General features: G+C 38.2%; 1 pseudogene across 1 annotated transcript in view; it reads right to left on the bottom strand.

The window, feature by feature from the left end:
* Nucleotides 1-7,905: 7,905 nt before the first annotated feature.
* The window catches only part of LOC308352126 (small ribosomal subunit protein eS6-like), a 36,748-nt pseudogene continuing 26,936 nt past the window's right edge, over nt 7,906-17,717 (bottom strand). The window contains exon 6 of the transcript in view: nt 7,906-8,629. The product of the transcript in view is annotated as a small ribosomal subunit protein eS6-like (transcript). The remainder of the gene's footprint in view (nt 8,630-17,717) is intronic.

Here is a 17,717-nt window from a genome sequence, read left to right as displayed (position 1 = left end):
TTCTTCTTTAAATGCCTGGTAGACTTCACCAATGAAAACATCTCAGCCTGGCACATTCTGTTTTGGAAGGTTATTATTTTTTTATCCAATTTTTTAAATACATGTTAAGATATTGATAATTTACATATTATCTCTTTTTCTCTTGGTTACTTGGCTAGGGTTTTATCAATTCTATTGACTTTTTCAAAGAACCAGCTTTGAGTTGTGTTGCTTTTCTCTACTATGTTCCTATTTTCAATTTCATTGATTTTTCCCAGATATTTTTTTCTTCTTTTTACTTAGAACTTAATTTGTTTTTATTTTTCTAGTTTCCTAAAGTGTTAGCTTACATTAGTTTTTTTTTTTTTAGATCTTCTTTTTCTTTTCTAAGATGTGCATTCAAAGCTGTACATTCATTTAGTTCTACTTTCACTACATTCTACAATTTTTGATAGGTCATATTTGGTTTTCATTTAGTACAAAATATTTTTAATATCAGTTGAGATGTCTTTGATGCATTTGTTAGTTAGAAGTGTGATTTTTAATATCTCCACATTTTACGATTTGCTACTTATATTTTTGTTATTAATTTCTAGTTTAATATAATTGAGTTCTGGGAGCACAGTTTGTATAATTTCTATTCTTTTACATTTAAGTGTATTTTATAGCCCAGAATTTAATCTGTAATGCTGACTCTTCCATGTAAGACTGAGAAACATGTGTATTCAGCACCGTTGGGTGAAGTACTTTATAAATGTCAATTAGATCCAGTTGATTGATGGTTGCTGTTCAGTTCCTCTGTGTTCTTTCTGATTTTCTATCTGTTGGATCTGTCAGTTACTGATAGAGAAGTGTTGAAGTTTCCAACTAGAAAGGTGGATTCATCTACTTCTCTATGCAGTCCCATCAGTTTTGCCTTATGTATTTTGATACTCTGTCATTAAATAACTTTGTTATATCTACTTGTAGAAGTAGAGCCTTTATCATTATGAAATTCTTCTCTTTATCTCTTACAATTTTCCCTGCTTTGACAGAAGCTTTGACTGATATTAATATACCTACTTAATCTTTCTTTTGATTAGTAATAGCATGGTATAGCTTTCTCTATCCCTTTACTTTTAATCTGAATCATTATACCTAAAGCAAATTCCTTATAGACAACATATAGGTAAATCTTTTAACTTTTTAAATGCACTCTGACAGTCTCTGTCAATCCCTGTTTTTATTTGATGTATTTAAATTATTGGTATTAAAGTTATATAGCTATATTAATATCTATCACATATGGAACAGTTTTTTATTTATTGCCTTTGTTCTTTGGTGTGTGTCTGTGTGTGTGTATGTATGTGTTCTCCTTGTCTACATTCTCTGGCTTTATTTTAGCATTTATATTATTGCATTTTCTTTCCTGTCTTAGCCTATTAATTACACTATCTTTTAAATGTTTGCAGCCAACTCCACTTTTGAGTGACATTTTACTGCTTCGCAGGTGGTGCAAATATATTTTAATGGAGGATTCCCAATGCCCCTTCCCACCTCTTAAAATGTGGTTGTAATTCCCACCAACAGTGCATAAGAGTCCTTTTTTTCTACATTCTCACCAACATTTATTTCTTATTTTTTTTTTTTTTTGAATGTTATGTTAGTCACCATAAAGTACACTGTTATGGGGCACCTGGGTGGCTCAGTGGGTTAAGCCTCTGGCTTTGGCTCAGGTCATGATCTCAGGCTCCTGAGATCGAGCCCCATGTGGGCTTCCCACCCCTCACCGCCCCCCATCTCTGTCTGCCTCTTTGCCTGCTCGTGATCTCTTTCTCTGTCAAATAAGTAAATAAAATCTTTTAAAAAATTTTTTTAAAGTACACCATTAGTTTTTTTTTTTATTAAATTTTTTATTTATTTTCAGCGTAACAGTATTCATTGTTTTTTCACCACACCCAGTGCTCCATGCAATCTGTGCCCTCCCTAATATCCACCACCTGGTTCCCCCAACCTCCCACCCCCCGCCCCTTCAAACCCTCAGGTTGTTTTTCAGAGTCCGTAGTCTCTCATGGTTCACCTCCCCTTCCAATTTCCCTCAACTCCCTTCTCCTCTCCATCTACCCTTGTCCTCTATATTATTTGTTATGCTCCACAAATAAGTGAAACCATATGATACTTGACTCTCTCTGTTTGACTTATTTCACTTAGCATAATCTCTTCCAGTCCTGTCCATGTTGCTACAAAAGTTGGGTATTTGTCCTTTCTGATGGAGGCATAATACTCCATAGTGTATATGGACCACATCTTCCTTATCCATTCATCCGTTGAAGGGCATCTTGGTTCTTTCCACAGTTTGGCGACCGTGGCCATTGCTGCTATAAACATTGGGGTACAGATGGCCCTTCTTTTCACTTCATCTGTATCTTTGGGGTAAATACCCAGTAGTGCAATTGCAGGGTCATAGGGAAGCTCTATTTTTAGTTTCCTGAGGAATCTCCACACTGTTCTCCAAAGTGGCTGCACCAGTTTGCATTCCCACCAACAGTGTAAGAGGGTTCCCCTTTCTCCACATCCTCTCCAACACACGTTGTTTCCTGTCTTGCGTTAAAATGTCTATACTGCCCAGAGCAATCTGTACTTTTAATGCCATTCCAATCAAAATTCCACCAGTATTTTTCAAAGAGCTGGAGCAAATAATCCTAAAATTTGTATGGAATCAGAAGAGACCCCGAATTGCTAAGGAAATGTTGAAAAACAAAAATAAAACTGGCGGCATCACGTTACCTGATTTCAAGCTTTACTGCAAAGCTGTGATCACCAAGACAGCATGGTACTGGCATAAAAACAGACACATGGACCAGTGGAACAGATTAGAGAGCCCAGATATGGACCCTCAACTCTATGGTCAAATAATCTTTGACAAAACAGGAAAAAATATCCAGTGGAAAAAAGACAGTCTCTTCAATAAATGGTGCTGGACAGCTATATGTAGAAGAATGAAACTCGACCATTCTCTTACACCGTACACAAAGATAAACTCGAAATGGATAAAAGACCTCAACGTGAGACAGGAATCCATCAGAATCCTCGAGGAGAACATAGACGGTAACCTCTTCGATATCAGCCACAGCAACTTCTTTCAAGATATGTCTCCAAAGGCGAAGGAAACAAAAGCAAAAATGAACTTTTGGGACTTCATCAAGATCAAAAGCTTCTGCACAGCAAAAGAAACAGTCAACAAAACAAAGAGGCAACCCACGGAATGGGAGAAGATATTTGCAAATGACAGTACAGACAAAAGGTTGATATCCAGGATCTATAAAGAACTCCTCAAACTCAACACACACAAAACAGACAATCATATTAAAAAATGGGCAGAAGATATGAACAGACACTTCTCCAATGAAGACATACAAATGGCTACCAGACACATGAAAAAATGTTCATCATCACTAGCCATCAGGGAGATTCAAATCAAAACCACATTGAGATACCACCTTACACCAGTTAGAATGGCCAAAATTAGCAAGACAGGAAACACCATTAGTTTTTGATGTAGTATTCCATGTTTTATTGTTTGAATATAATACCCAGGGTTCCATGTGATATGTGCCCTCCTTAATACTCATCACTGAGCTAATCCCCTTCTCTTCTAATACCCTCAGTTTTGTTTTTTTTTTCCCTGTAGTACATTGTTACTCATGGCTCATCTCTCTCTCCTATTTCTCCCCTTTCATTTTCCCCCTCCTTATCCTAATGTCCTCCATGCTATTCCTATGTTCCACAAATAAGTGAAACCATATAATTGACTTTCTCTGCTTGACTTATTTTGCTTAGCATAATCTCCTCCAGTTCCATCCATGCTGATGTAAACATTGGGTATTCATTGTTTCTAATGGCTAAATAATATTCCATTGTATATACGGACCATATCTTCTTTATCAGTTCATCTGTTGAAGGGCATCTTGGCTTTTTCCACAATTTGGCTGATGTGGATGTTGCTGCTATAAACATTGGGGTGTATGTGGCCCTTCTTTTCACTTCGTCTGTATCTTTGGGATAAATACCCAGTAGTGCAATTGCTGAGTCATAGGATAGCTCTATTTTTAATTTTTTGAGGAATCTTCACACTCTTTTCCAAAGTGGCTCTATCAACTTGCATTCCCACTAACAGTGTAAGAGGGTTCCCCTTTCTCTACAGCCTCTCCAACATTTGTTGTTTCTTGCCTTGTCAATTTTTGCCATTCTAACTGGTATCAATGTGGTTTTGATTTGAATTTCCCTGATGGCTAATGATGCTGAACATTTTTTCATGTGTCTGTTAGCCATTTGTATGTCTTGTTTTGAGAAGTGTCTGTTCATGTCTTCTGCCCATTTTTTGTCTTGATTATTTTTTGGGGTGTTGTTTGAGAAGTTCTTTATAGATCTTGGATATCAGCCATTTGTCTGTAGTGTCATTTGCCAATGACTTCTCCCATTCTGTGGCTTACCTCTTTGTTTTATTGACTGTTTCCTTTGTTTGCAGATGCTTTTTATCTTGATGAAGTCCCAAAAGTTCATTTTCACTTTTGACCCCCAGAAATTTTGTGGAATATGGACATGTGTTTGTGTGCAAAGCGCCATGACTCTCATTAGCAGCTGAGACAATTATGTAACGAGCAAGAGTATAACAGTACAAAGAGCAGGTAAATGCTCTGAGACTCATCATCTACGTACAAAAGCCCCCTTCTTCCAGTGAGTGGGAAACAGATATTAGAGAGTGTTTACAGAGGTAAAAGAGGCAGACAGACAGACCTGCACGGATTTAATGCTAAACGCCAAGAAGCCTCACCCACCATGTTCACAATGACTCTTGGAGAGGAGGGAGAACTAACCCAAAAATTAGCAGAGAAGTTTTTGTTTTTTTTTTTCTTTTAGGCTTAAGGCTGTTTGAGATATATCATTAGTATCCATTTATATAACAGATGATCAATCCTTCCATTTTTATTCTGACACAAAGTATCTACTTACTGTTTTAAATTTCATCAGCTAATGAGCAATCATTGTCATTAAACAGCCACATCACAGAAATAACAGAAAGAAAAGTCAAAATCCGTAATATTTTCATTTTCATCGTTGCTGACTTAGGTACTCTTCTATGGATATCAACTCTGGTATTTTAAGTAACATTTCATGGAGGCTGATTCCTCCCTGCTGTCCTGCTCCCCCCAGTTGCTCACATGGCCTCTTCCTTTACCTTCGCCCTCTGGGGCAAAAAAAAAGGCCAACATGTCTTGACTCTGTTCACCCAGAAAAGGGTAAGACTGCAAAGAGAATGAGATATAATAGACATTCAGCATACGACTCGAGGCTCAAGGAGAGAAGATATTTTTGCAGAGTTAGAAGGGGGTGGGAAGCCATCGTGCCAGGGAAGGTCAGCAGCATCCTTAGTTATGGCAGCCAAATATTGCCTCACTAATTGGATCATTTACCTCCCCGAACTGTGACAAGGGTCACTCATCTGCACTTGTCAGACCTGTAAATGCCTCAGCTGATCAGGTGGCTTAAAACTGAAAGATTCTGTTAATTAGTGCTAATTGATTCCACCTGACATGACTTTATATTTAACCATCCACAGGATGCCCGGCTTCCTGACTATCTGATAAGTAGGAAAAATGAAAGGTCTGGATTAAGCAGGGAGAAAAGCACATAATTTTAACAGAGAAAACCAGTGTCTGTGGATTTATTTGTGTGTCTCTCTGACTTCCTAAAGTTCACAGTCTTTTGTTGGGACAGTTTGTCCACATGTGCCTCTGAGAATTGCCAGGTAAAGCCAGGATCTATTCCTAGAAAGGGTGGGAAGCCACAAAGCTTATCAGGAAGCTTTGATTGTTAGACAGTACTGTTTCCTGGGAGATTAAGATGCCTATGCTATGTATATCATATATTATTAGGCATTATATATATTTTACTCAGAACATAAGATTTTAAATTAGCAGCTCAAAATATGTTATAAAACTCTTGCTGATCACAATCCTGCCCCCCATATATGATTAAAAACATAAGTACCAAATTCCATTTGTCTTGTTCTAATTTTCTTGCTCATTAACAGCAGTTCTGCCCAGCAAAACATTTCAGGTGAGCAGAATACACTTTGTGCATTTGGCAAATATTCCTCTATCATGACTGGAAGTCTTTGAGGAGAACTTATAACCAAATAGCATGAATAACAATTGGATAGACATGAATAGACTTTCTAGAGAACATTAGTGTGGAGGCAAGTTCCCATACCTACATTTCTTTTCTTTTTATAATTTTTTATAATGTTGTGTTAGCCACCATACAGTACATCATTAGTTTTTGATGTCGTGTTCCATGATTCATTGTTTGCGTATAACACCCAGTGCTCCACGCAATCCGTGCCCTCCTTAATACCATCACTGGTCTCACCCAACCCATACCTACATTTCAAGAAGCTCAGAGCTCTTTACAGATCTAATAACTTGTCCAAAAAAACCCAGCCAGACCTCATTTCTTTCTTGTGTCCTGTTATGTTGCTGGTGGTTTCTCAAACATAGGATATGGTTACACATCTGTGGAGTCTTGTGTCTTCATCTTACTGATCTGGAGTTGCATTGTTTTGTAGAAGCATCTTAAGTAGCTCTGGGAGATTTTTTTTTTCTTTTTTGTAAGGACCAGTTACACAAAGAATTGCAGATTATATTCTCTTGGTAGTATTCTAAGAAGCATGAATGGACATGTCTTCCCAGAAGGCAATTGACAGCAACTATCAAGATTCTATACATACGTAGTCTTTTTGTATGTATCCATCTATTTCCTTCAGTGTGCATAAGTTACCACTGAAATATACAGTGTTAACATATATATGTTATTATATATATAATATTTATATATATAATTATCTCCTGTTACACATGAAATATTATATGTATATATTACACATACACATACACATGGGTGTATGTGGTATATCTTTTGACCTAGTGAAGCCATTCCTAGAAAATTCTTCTATAGTGACAATGGAACAAACATGCATAGATAGGTATAGAAAAAAGTATACTGAGGCTATGTTGCAATCATGAATAAATAGAACTGCCGCCCATGAGTGGAAATAAGTTACGGAAATAAATGAATCACAGTATGTCCATCCAGAAGAAAAGTCTTCATTCATCAGTGATAATGCAGACTTATTTATTCATATAAACAGGAATCAAGAAGATTTAACTGAAGGAAAAAAGAACATCGTGTGTAATAATATAGTGTTATATATGTTGAGAGAGAAAATAGCTGAAAAGTTGTTTTTATTAAAATGTCAATCTCCAGTGGAGATTGTTTTAACTTTCTTATAATATTTAATGCTTTTAAATTGTATTTATAATCATAAGTAAGACAATAAATGTTTTCTTTAAGATTTTATTTATTTACTTATTTATTTGAGAGAAAGAGATAGCAAGTGGAAGGGCAGAGGAAGAGGGATAAGCAGACTCCCTGCTGAGCCCAGGGCCCAACACAGGGCTCAACCTCACCACCCTCACATTATGAACTAAACTGAAATGAAGTGCCAGACAGTCAACCAACTGAGCCACACAGATACCCCAAACTTTTCTTTCTTTCTTTCTTTCTTTCTTTCTTTCTTTCTTTCTTTCTTTCTTTCTTCTTTCTTTCTTTCTTTCTTTCTTTCTTCTGTGATGTCTGATCTTATTTATTTGTCACTCTTAGAAAATCTCATTTTTTGTGTTTTGTTTTGTTTTTTAAGATTTTATTTATTTATTTAACAGACAGAGATCACAAGTAGGCAGAGAGGCAGGAAGAGAGAGAGGAGGAAGTAGGCTCCCCATTGAGCAGAGAGCCCGATGCGGAACTCGATCCCAGGACCCTGGGATCATGACCTGAGCCGAAAGCAGAGGCTTTAACCCACTGAGCCACCCAGGTTCCCAGAAAATCTCATTTTTGACTGGATTCAGGCTTAGAGGTAGAAACTCTCCATCTCAGTGATCTGCTCCTGGTGTTTTCCTTTGGCCTCCTTCATTCTCTTGGCCAAAAGTTTAACATATTATGCAGTCTCTTCCTTATTTGTCTTAGCACACTGTTTATCCAGAGCAATATACCGACACTTCTCTGAGAGGACAAGTGGAGTTACAATACGCTGAAACTTGGACAATTTGGTTCTAGGTTTCTTGCCTTCTTTGCTTAGGGACTTTCTCACAGCATAATGGTAGATGTCATCTTCTTTAGAGAGATGGAAAAGTTTGCAGATTCTTCTAGCTTTTGGGGGTCCCAGGCAACAAGCACAGTAGTATCAGTGAATCCAGAAATATCCTTCTTCCCTTTCTTTACCTGACCAAGTTGATAACACTGAAATTGGCCTCCACGATGGAACCCCAAAGAGATTTGTGCTTTCTCTCTCCAGTCCTCCTTGGTCTATAGCAGAAATGCTGCTTACTCAGCAGTAGGCAGACACAGCCATGGGTCAAGACACCCTGCCTCCTGGGAAAGCCGTGTTTGTCATTGCCACCACTGATTCAGACCATATAAGCCTTCTATTCTTCACCCAGAGTATCAGCAACAACTTCCACGGCATACACTTCTCATAAAAGGTACTAAGTTTACAATCATCATCCACTTCAATAAGTTTCTGGCAGCCAGTAGCTGGGAAAGAGACATTCAGCTACATCCTAAAGCAGATTACCACCTCCAAGATGCCATGAAAAGGAGCACCTATTTTCATTTTACAGAGAAAACCCCACATATAGGACACATTTGAAATAGCAAAATAATGGAAAATAAGGGGGGGGGCAGAGATTTGAGCTGCTACCCACACCCAGACACTACCAGCCTAACAGCTTGCAGTGTGCAAAGATCCTTCCAGGCCCTGAGCAAACACAGCTTCTTGCTGGATCCTCACTCCCAGAGCTGTTTACTGGGCAAGCATTTCTTTTGAGGTTTGCAGCTTAACAACCACTCTGCCCAGTGATTGTTCCTTTACATTTCCACTGCGTACAGTGACTCCCATTCGAACCCCTGGATAGTGCTCTGCTGTTTCCATGTAGAAAGTTATACCTGCTGAAAGAAATGATGGATTATGATAAAGAACCTTCCACTGAGATAGTAGAGTAGGCACCACTGATTCCACTCTGACAGATAACTATTGAGATAACAGAATAATAAACACAGGAAAACCCTCATGGATGCTGGAACTAGGGAAATGAGACAGGCTCTGTGAGGAAACAAGATATTTCTGCTGCATATGATGCAGATGGGGAAAAAGCAAAGAAAGGAGAAAACAGCTTCCTGGGAAGGAAACAAAGGAGATGTGGCAGGAGCCAAATTATCCTCCTGTTTAAGAACTAGAATTGGGGGTTCTGGGGGCATATGTGGACTCACAAACAACTCAGAGAACTCTCAGCCTGGAGGGCACCATGGGGGCCCACATGTCATCCTGATGATTCTGTCCTTACCTAACTGTGGAACCATACCCAGGACACAGAGGAAATTCACAGAAATAAAGATTCTCACTGAAATTAAATTTACAGCAAATTTATACTTTTCCTAATCATGTGATAATCTGGACAGATTCCATCTGAGTCCTTGTCTGAGGTACTCAGAGGATCTTCTCTAGAAATATACATTAAAAAAAGCACCAGCTAAGAAATAAGGGGCAATGGACACAGAGACCACTGTAGATTTTCTTTGAGAGAAATGAGGAAATGTGACGAACCCTGAATCACATCTCCCACATCATTCAATGGCCTGTGGTATGCATGACACAATCAAGGACAGTCAGGAAGACGGAGCAATCCAAAATCAACCATCAAGTGGAAACAAAAAGTTATCGTTGCTGAATTTAAAATTGCAGCAGGGGCAAGGAATATGTGATGGGATACTCAGAAGCTGAATTAAGAAAACAGAATTCAAGTGTAAGAAATTATCTCTAAATCTAGGAAAAAGTTCCAAAAAACTTAATGTATTAAAGTAAACATATTAACATATAAAATGAACAAAAATAAACAGAGCCAGAAAGCCATCCTCAATAGAGAACCAAAATGCAGAGAAAAAGAAAAAATAAGTAAATAAGTAATAATCAAAGAAATAAGAGTGTCACTCTCCTGATTCAAAGCCCTGGCTCAGCACTCAAACCACACATTGAGCAGTTCTGTTCCTGTCTGGCTTGTCTCCCTCCCTCACCCTCTGGGCCTGGATGTAAGGGCACTTCCATTTCTGGAGTTGGACAAGCACCCTCTCTCCTGGGGACTCTGTTTGTGCCAAGACACTCAGCGGACCCACTGCCTCACCTCCTCCTGGCCCCCTCAGACTCACAGTCCCTGCATGTGCACAACGGCTTGTTTCCCAGGGGCCCTCTATCCCACTTCTCTGCTTTCCTTGTCTCCACAGCATTGCCTTTAGAGAACACACAATGTACTAATGTATTTTTTTTTATTTTATGCCTCTTCAGTTACCCCACTTGGGCAGGCATATTATCTATTTTACTTCCTAGTGTAATGGTTTGGAATCAGGAACAATTTTTCCCTCAGAGCAACATTAAGCAATGTGTAGCAACATTTTCGGTTGACACAACTGGGAGGAAGAGGGGTTGCTACCAGTGCTTCTTGGTGGGGAGGTGCTGTCAAACATTCTACAATTCACAGGAGAGCCGCTTCCCCCTTAACAATGAAGAATTATCCAGTCAAAAATGTTCATAATCCTGAGATTGAGAAATCCTGCCCTATGATACCTCCAACACCTAGAATGTAATAAGTACATAGTAATATTATTGGATTAATGGTGGATGGAAGGACAGATGGGTGGATGGATGGACATATAGATGATTGGATGGATGGTTGGATGGATGGATGGATGGATTGGCAGATGGATGGATGGATGAATGAACTGAAGATAACATTCCTGAGCTGAATGTAACCTATGGAGTTTAAAAAAGGTAACAGATTGTTAATTTAAAACAATGGGAAGGGGAAACAAATGCATTTATATAGGTATTCTGGCACTTTGAAATTCAGTGTTTTTAAATAATTGCAGGTACTGAAGCAGGGGAAAAGTTACCAGTAGATCGACAGATAGATAGATGGAGAGAGAGAGAAAGAGAGAGACATAGTGAGTCCTAGGTGCTTCCACACCACAACTGCCAAAGACAACACATAGATGGTTACAGGTTTGGTGGGGAATGATGGGAGCAAGATATTTCAACCTCAATTAAGTGTTGCAATATGTGGCCATGTAGGGATATGGTGCTTGAATTTGCCAAGAGTAATTTCTAAAAAATGTGCTCTGGGTAAATGAGAAATAAGTCAAATGAAATAATTCAAGATTGGGAGGCAGCACTGGCACAGAAGGTTGTCCCAAAGCAATGTAGAGTCATTTGACTAAGTACTAATAACAAGTAAATGATACTTTATGCAAATGGAAAAAAGCTTGGAGAGGAGACATAGATAAAGTCCAAAATAAAATCTGCATATGAGATTACAGCAAAGAAACTGGGATTGAAATCACTTAAATATGAGAAGCATTAGAAACATCACAAGAGGGGCGCCTGGGTGGCTCAGTTGGTTGGGCAGCTGCCTTCGGCTCAGGTCATGATCCCAGGGTCTTGGGATTGAGTCCCACATCGGGCTCCTTGCTCAGCGGGGAACCTGCTTCTCCCTCTGCCTCTGCCTGCTTCTCTGTCTGCCTGTGCTCACTCTCTCTGACAAATGAATAAATACAAAAATCTTAAAAAAAAAAAGAAAGAAAGAAAGAAAGAAACATCACAAGAAAATATGGTCAACATTTAACAGATCTCAAGTAGGAAAATGGCTTTCCAAATATCAGTACAAACAAAAGAACTGAAAAGGGAAAATATGACAGACCTCCAAACCCAACTAGACAAAATTTTAAGACCTACATGAGAGTAAATTTTACAAGAACAAAAGGCAAATTGCAAACTAGAAAACAGATGAGCAACGTATGTGTATGGACATGCAGTTGGGAATATATCCCAGTGCTCCTCAAACATTAGAAACAAAACCTCTTCAAAAGAAAGAAGAAAAAGATGAGCCTCTTCGGAAAAACCTAAACAGGAGAAATACATGTGCACATAAATTCTAATGGCCAATAAATGCTCTTAAAATGTTCAACATCTACTTGTAATAATTACACTTTTCTCTCATATTATTTTTCCTACATAAGTGGAAATTTTTGCAACAATTGAAATAATAATTATGTGGAGTAACAGTATTGTGGAACACAAAGAAAGTGGTGTACCATACTCCTTCTGTAAAAGTAGAGAACTTTGGACAAACCACCTGGAGGCCAGTGAGGAAGCATGAGGATTCAAACTCAAAAAACCACATGCGCTCTAATGAAGGGACTTCATTTCTAGCAATTTGTCCTAAGGAATCAGTCACAGATGTTTAAAAAGATGCATGTGCAGTGCTGCTCTTTGCAGCATAATTTATAAGAGTGAAAAATTGGAAACAATCTAAATGGCTGCCAATAAGAAATTGGTTTTTAAAATATGGAACATATAAACGATGATGAAATTCAAGAGAATGATTAGCAGTCATGTGCAAGAATACCAAATGAAATGGAGAATGATCAGCGAGGGAAATAGGCTCAAAATAATGTGTAGTGTGACCTGGGTTTGATTAAAATATGTGCAAATATAATGCTAACTCTTTATATGTATGAAATATGTGCAAGGGAAAAGGTTGAAATTAAATATAACAGTATGTTATTGGAGACTCTCTAAGTCAACTTTGAAAAACAAGAGCAGAGTGGAAGAACGTTCCCTGCCAAATCTTAAGACACATTACAAAGTCTTGGCAAAACACACATATTTATTGGGCCTGAAGAACAGTCTGTAGGAGGAAGCTTGCCTCTCCTTGCTAGATGGGATGTTTCCTTATTCACAAATTGCTGAACAAAGCCAACTCAATCCTCATAAAAGAACATAAAAGAAAACAAAGAAAAAAAAAGAAATGTCTGTAGGACAATGGAATCAGGTGGAGATGCCAGAAATAGACTGATTTGTAGACTAATAATAATAATCATCATCATCTTTGATAAAGACACCACCAGAATTCAACAGAAAATGTACAGGTGGTTTAATATAATGATGAGAAAATTGGTTCATTGAATGAAGAAAAATAAAAATTGCTTTCTATCTAATGTCATGTATAAAAGTGGAGTCTGGCTTTAGTAACAACTTAAACATAAAAGTAGATTTTTTAAGTTAATAGGGTACATTGTAAGAGAACGTTTTTCTGGCAGAGAGAGGAAGATTTATGAAGGAAAACTTCAGATATATACACCCTATCAAAGAAAACAGTGAATTTAACCATAAAATTTAGTGAGATCTCTTCACTTTTAATAGCTTTCCTTGAGGTATAATTGATAGAAAGAACCACACGTATTTATGTGCATGGTTGATAAGTTGGACACCCGCAAACACCTTACAATATCATCCCATTGGCACGATCAAGAGTTTCCTAAGTTTTTCTTTTGTGGTAAGAGCCCTTCACAGGAGATCTACCTTCTTAGGGAATTCTGAAGTGCCCAGTACCATATTATTGTACAGACCCTCAGCTGTACAACAAATTTCTAGCACTTACTCATCTAGCACAATTAAAACTCCATTGCCGTTCAATAAATTTTATGAAACAATGCCAAAGCAGGAGAAGATATTTGTCATGCCCAAATGAAAGGGATCCATCTCTACAATAGCCAATAAGATCTTGCAAATAATGAAAACAATTACTTTAATTTTAAGAAGGGTCAATGTTAAAAAATGGGTAAATGTTATAAAGATAACTCACAGACAAGTAAACCTGAAAATCTATAAAGATATGAAAAGATGCTCAAGTCAAACGGTAGTCAGAAATACAAGTTAGAGCAGAAATAACACATCACTATATAGAAATGAGACCTGGAAACTTAGGAAGCTGGAAAATGCTGGAATGGGTGTGTAGAGAAGAGAACAACATACCCTACCATGAGAATGTAGATTGGGAAGGCATTTCAGAAACCAGTCTGGTTGGCAGCAATGGGTCAAATATTTCTATATTTGTAACATAAGTTACATTTTGACTGCTGAGTGTGGAACCTAAAGATATTCTCACACAAGTGGATTAGAGTTCTTCATGTAAACAAAGCGAGGGAGGGATTTTACCAAGTTGCTAAGTGAAGTCATACAAAATGTTTTAAGGTAAAATTAAGGAGAAATATTCAGGCAAAGACTTGTGAGAAGAGTGTTACCAAAGCGATATTCATAACAAAAAAGAGAGTTGAAGGCAAATGCATTTCTAGATCTAAAGTATCAATGCATAATGATAAAAGTTCACATAATGGCTGGATAAATCATTGCAAACACTTGTGCATCAAATATACAAAAAACAAACAAACAAAAAACAACAACAACAACAAAAAACTTTACAGAACTACAAGGTGAATTAACAAATTAATACATTTCCTTTAGTACTTTATAAGTCAGGGAGTCATAAAAACAAATAAAGCAGGAAGGCTTTATTTTGATCTGGTGGACACATTTAAAACACTTGGGTGTTATACATAAACAGTGAATCTTGGAACACTACATCAAAAATGAATGGTGTACTGTATGGTGACTAATGTAACATATAAAAATAATAATAATTTTTAAAATTTAAAAAAAAAAACACTGTACCCAGCAGCTAAAGTATAGGCATTACCTTCAGGCACACCTGCAATATTTACCAAAAGTGTGACCAACGTTCAGGATACAAACCAGGCCTTGACAAAATAAGTCCAAGGATAAGAGAAGGATAAATGATGAAAACTAGAGGCAAAAAGAATAATATAGAATAGATTTGATTTGACAAACTACATGGTGCATTTACAGAACATATACAGAATATAATATATAATAGTATCAAATATACAGGTGTATATTATACATTATATATTATAATAGATGTATATTATATATTATAAAATGTAGGTTTCATAATATATTTTATACAATGTTATAGAGAATCTAATATTACAGCATATATTTGAAATGAGTATAAAGTTCTAGCAGGAATGATCAAGCAGAAGACTTCAACACAAGTTTAGAGAAAAATTATAAATGCTGTGGTGACAAGGATAAAACGATATTGCTGTGAAGAAAGAGAGAACACAGCAGATCTGATTTTCTCAATTCTTGCTTCTCTCTGAGGACACCTGGAGCCCTGGCACTGTCCCAGGGTCAAATGCTGAGGGCTTAATCCCTGGAATATTCAGGCAGTGTGTGATTAGGGTGCTGTTCTCTGTGCCTGAGGCTGTGGATCAGGAAGACTCAGGCTGGCCGCCTCATTTAAAGTGACCATGAAAAATCACCCAGGGCACCTGGCTTGGGATCAGCACCATGGCTGGCTGTAGAGCCACTTTAAGACTTTATAAGAACTCAAGACCCAAAGACCCAAGTGGGCTTCCCTGGGTGAGAACACATCTCACATCTGTCTCTGTGGCTTGCAGCTAGAAGGGAAAGCATACCCATGCAACCCCCATGGGGAGGGACTGCTTAGATCCTGTGCCTGCCCTTCCAGTCTTCACGTCACAAGTGTGTTCTTTCTGCTGTAGTATATCCCATGCTGCAATAAATCCTATTTGGGAAGAAAACTTTATGAGGAGGAGTGTGAGTCCTTCTAGTAAATTACTGAACTAGTGAATGGTCTAGGGCCCCCAAAATAATTTTAAACAACTTTATAACCATAAATATGAAAACCTGGAAGAAATAGCCTCTTAGACAATATAGCTTAGAAAAACTGACTCGAAAAGAAATAGAAAACCAGAAGTCCTGTAACAATTATAGTATTCGAATCTGTAACTATTCCAAAAAATAAAGCACTAATTCCGATGATTTTATAAGTGATTTTATCAAAGCTTCAAAGAAAAGATAAATTCAGAGACTAGAAAAGTGGTAACATCCCAAATTATTTTATTAATTGTATGAAACAAAGCAGACATAGGGCCAGGCAGACATAGGTTTAATTCCCCAGTCTACCAGGTGATAGGTGTGTAACTCTGAAATAATTTAACCTAAGCTGTAATAGTTTTCTCATCATCCACCCAACAAATATTTATTTGGCACCTACTATGAGCCAAGAACATGTGTGCATAGTGGAGATACATGAGGGAGTAAAAAAGGAAAAACACTTTTACTCATGGAGCCAGGGAAAGAACATACTGACAGGTAGGGAGCAAGCATTTAGACGAGGGCAACGTGCACACAAGGCCAGGGAGGGAAACAGGGCAGAGATAGCCATGGCCCCATAGGAGATATCAGAGACTTAGAAGGTATGGTTGGGCAGGCTATCAGGGCATGGGCTGCATTTGACCTTGTTTGGCAGGAATGACAAAAATGAGCAATGACTCCAAGATTCTTAACATGAATAAATGGAGTTGTTTTTAGATGATGGGGAGCCATTTAGAGAAGAGTGCCTCTTTTCTTTCTATGTAATTTAGGAATGGAGACTAAAGTAATAACAAGTAACTTCAAGAAGACCAGCCTTCGATAGTTTAAATAAAGGAAATTCAAAGATTGTCTTCAAGTTGGTACAGAAGACCATCAGTCAATCACAGTAAATAACATTTGGGCATAGGTAGAAAGGCATTTTAATATTTTTCTAATCAAACCTCTGTATCCTGTAAGAGTCAGTGGGAGAAAAATTATTCTGGGTAATTAGGAATCTTGGGAAGGACATCAGGTGGGAACAAGATCAAAAGGAAGGATGGAAAATCAGGATCACAAAAGGACTGAAATCAAGGTAGCTTCAGGAGTCTTGAAGGTAGAAATGTAATGATAATGCTGATAATAGTGTTGGCAGCAATAACAATAGTAACCTAGCTTCTTCTGTTGAGAGGATGCCATATCCAGGTATCGTGCACGACGAAGTCATTAATTCTCATGACGAATAACTATGAGATACTTGTTAATATCCCATTTGGAGATGGCAAAACTGTGACATGAGACATCCCTTGCCAAAGCTTTATGAGCTTGTCCATGGCAGGAAACCTCACTTGAAACCCACTGTTACCCACAGTGACTCAGTTTCTTTCAAGGGCACCAGCCAAAGGACTGATTGGCTCTAACCAGTTTCTTTGTTACACCAGTGCCTTCAAGGCTCACAATACCAGGGGGATCCCGGAACCTGGGGTTGTGGAAGCAGACCCCCTACACAGGTCCTAGAAGTCAACCCCACTTTCACGCCTACCTCATGAAGGTACACCAAACCTCACATTTATATGATCATTTGGCCCAATTAACTCCCTTGTGTCAAATAACTTATGAATAAGCTCAAGGTAACAGATTCCTTTTTCACTGAAGAAGTTTGACTTCACACACACATACACATACACACAGCACGCCTATCCCTAACCCCATCTGGCCATGCCTAGAATTTACCGGTGACAGATGAAACAAAGAGTTAAGGAAGAAGAACCAGGATTCTCCAGGAGTCTTGTCCACCAAGCACTAGGCATTGTATTTCATGAAGACATCTTCATCCCATCCTCAAAAACACCTGGCAGTGGAGGTCAGATTAGCTCCATTTCACAGCTCTGGACATCCTGTTTAGCGAGGATAGGAAGCTGCCCCCTGGACAGCCAGTGGGTGGTCCCAGCGTGATCCCATGTGGTGCTGTCCGCTTCCAGAGCTCAGGCTCCTGTTGCCCAGGTACGCTAGTGTGCACATCTGCCAACAGTCATAAAAAATTAATGCCACTTGCTATTAGTGGGACAGTTGG

The sequence above is a fragment of the Martes martes genome (assembly GCF_963455335.1).
Source record: "Martes martes genome assembly, chromosome: 11".
Lineage (NCBI taxonomy): Eukaryota > Metazoa > Chordata > Mammalia > Carnivora > Mustelidae > Martes > Martes martes.
The sequence above is the reverse complement of the archived record's forward strand: the minus strand, read 5'-3'. Positions and strand labels throughout refer to the sequence as shown.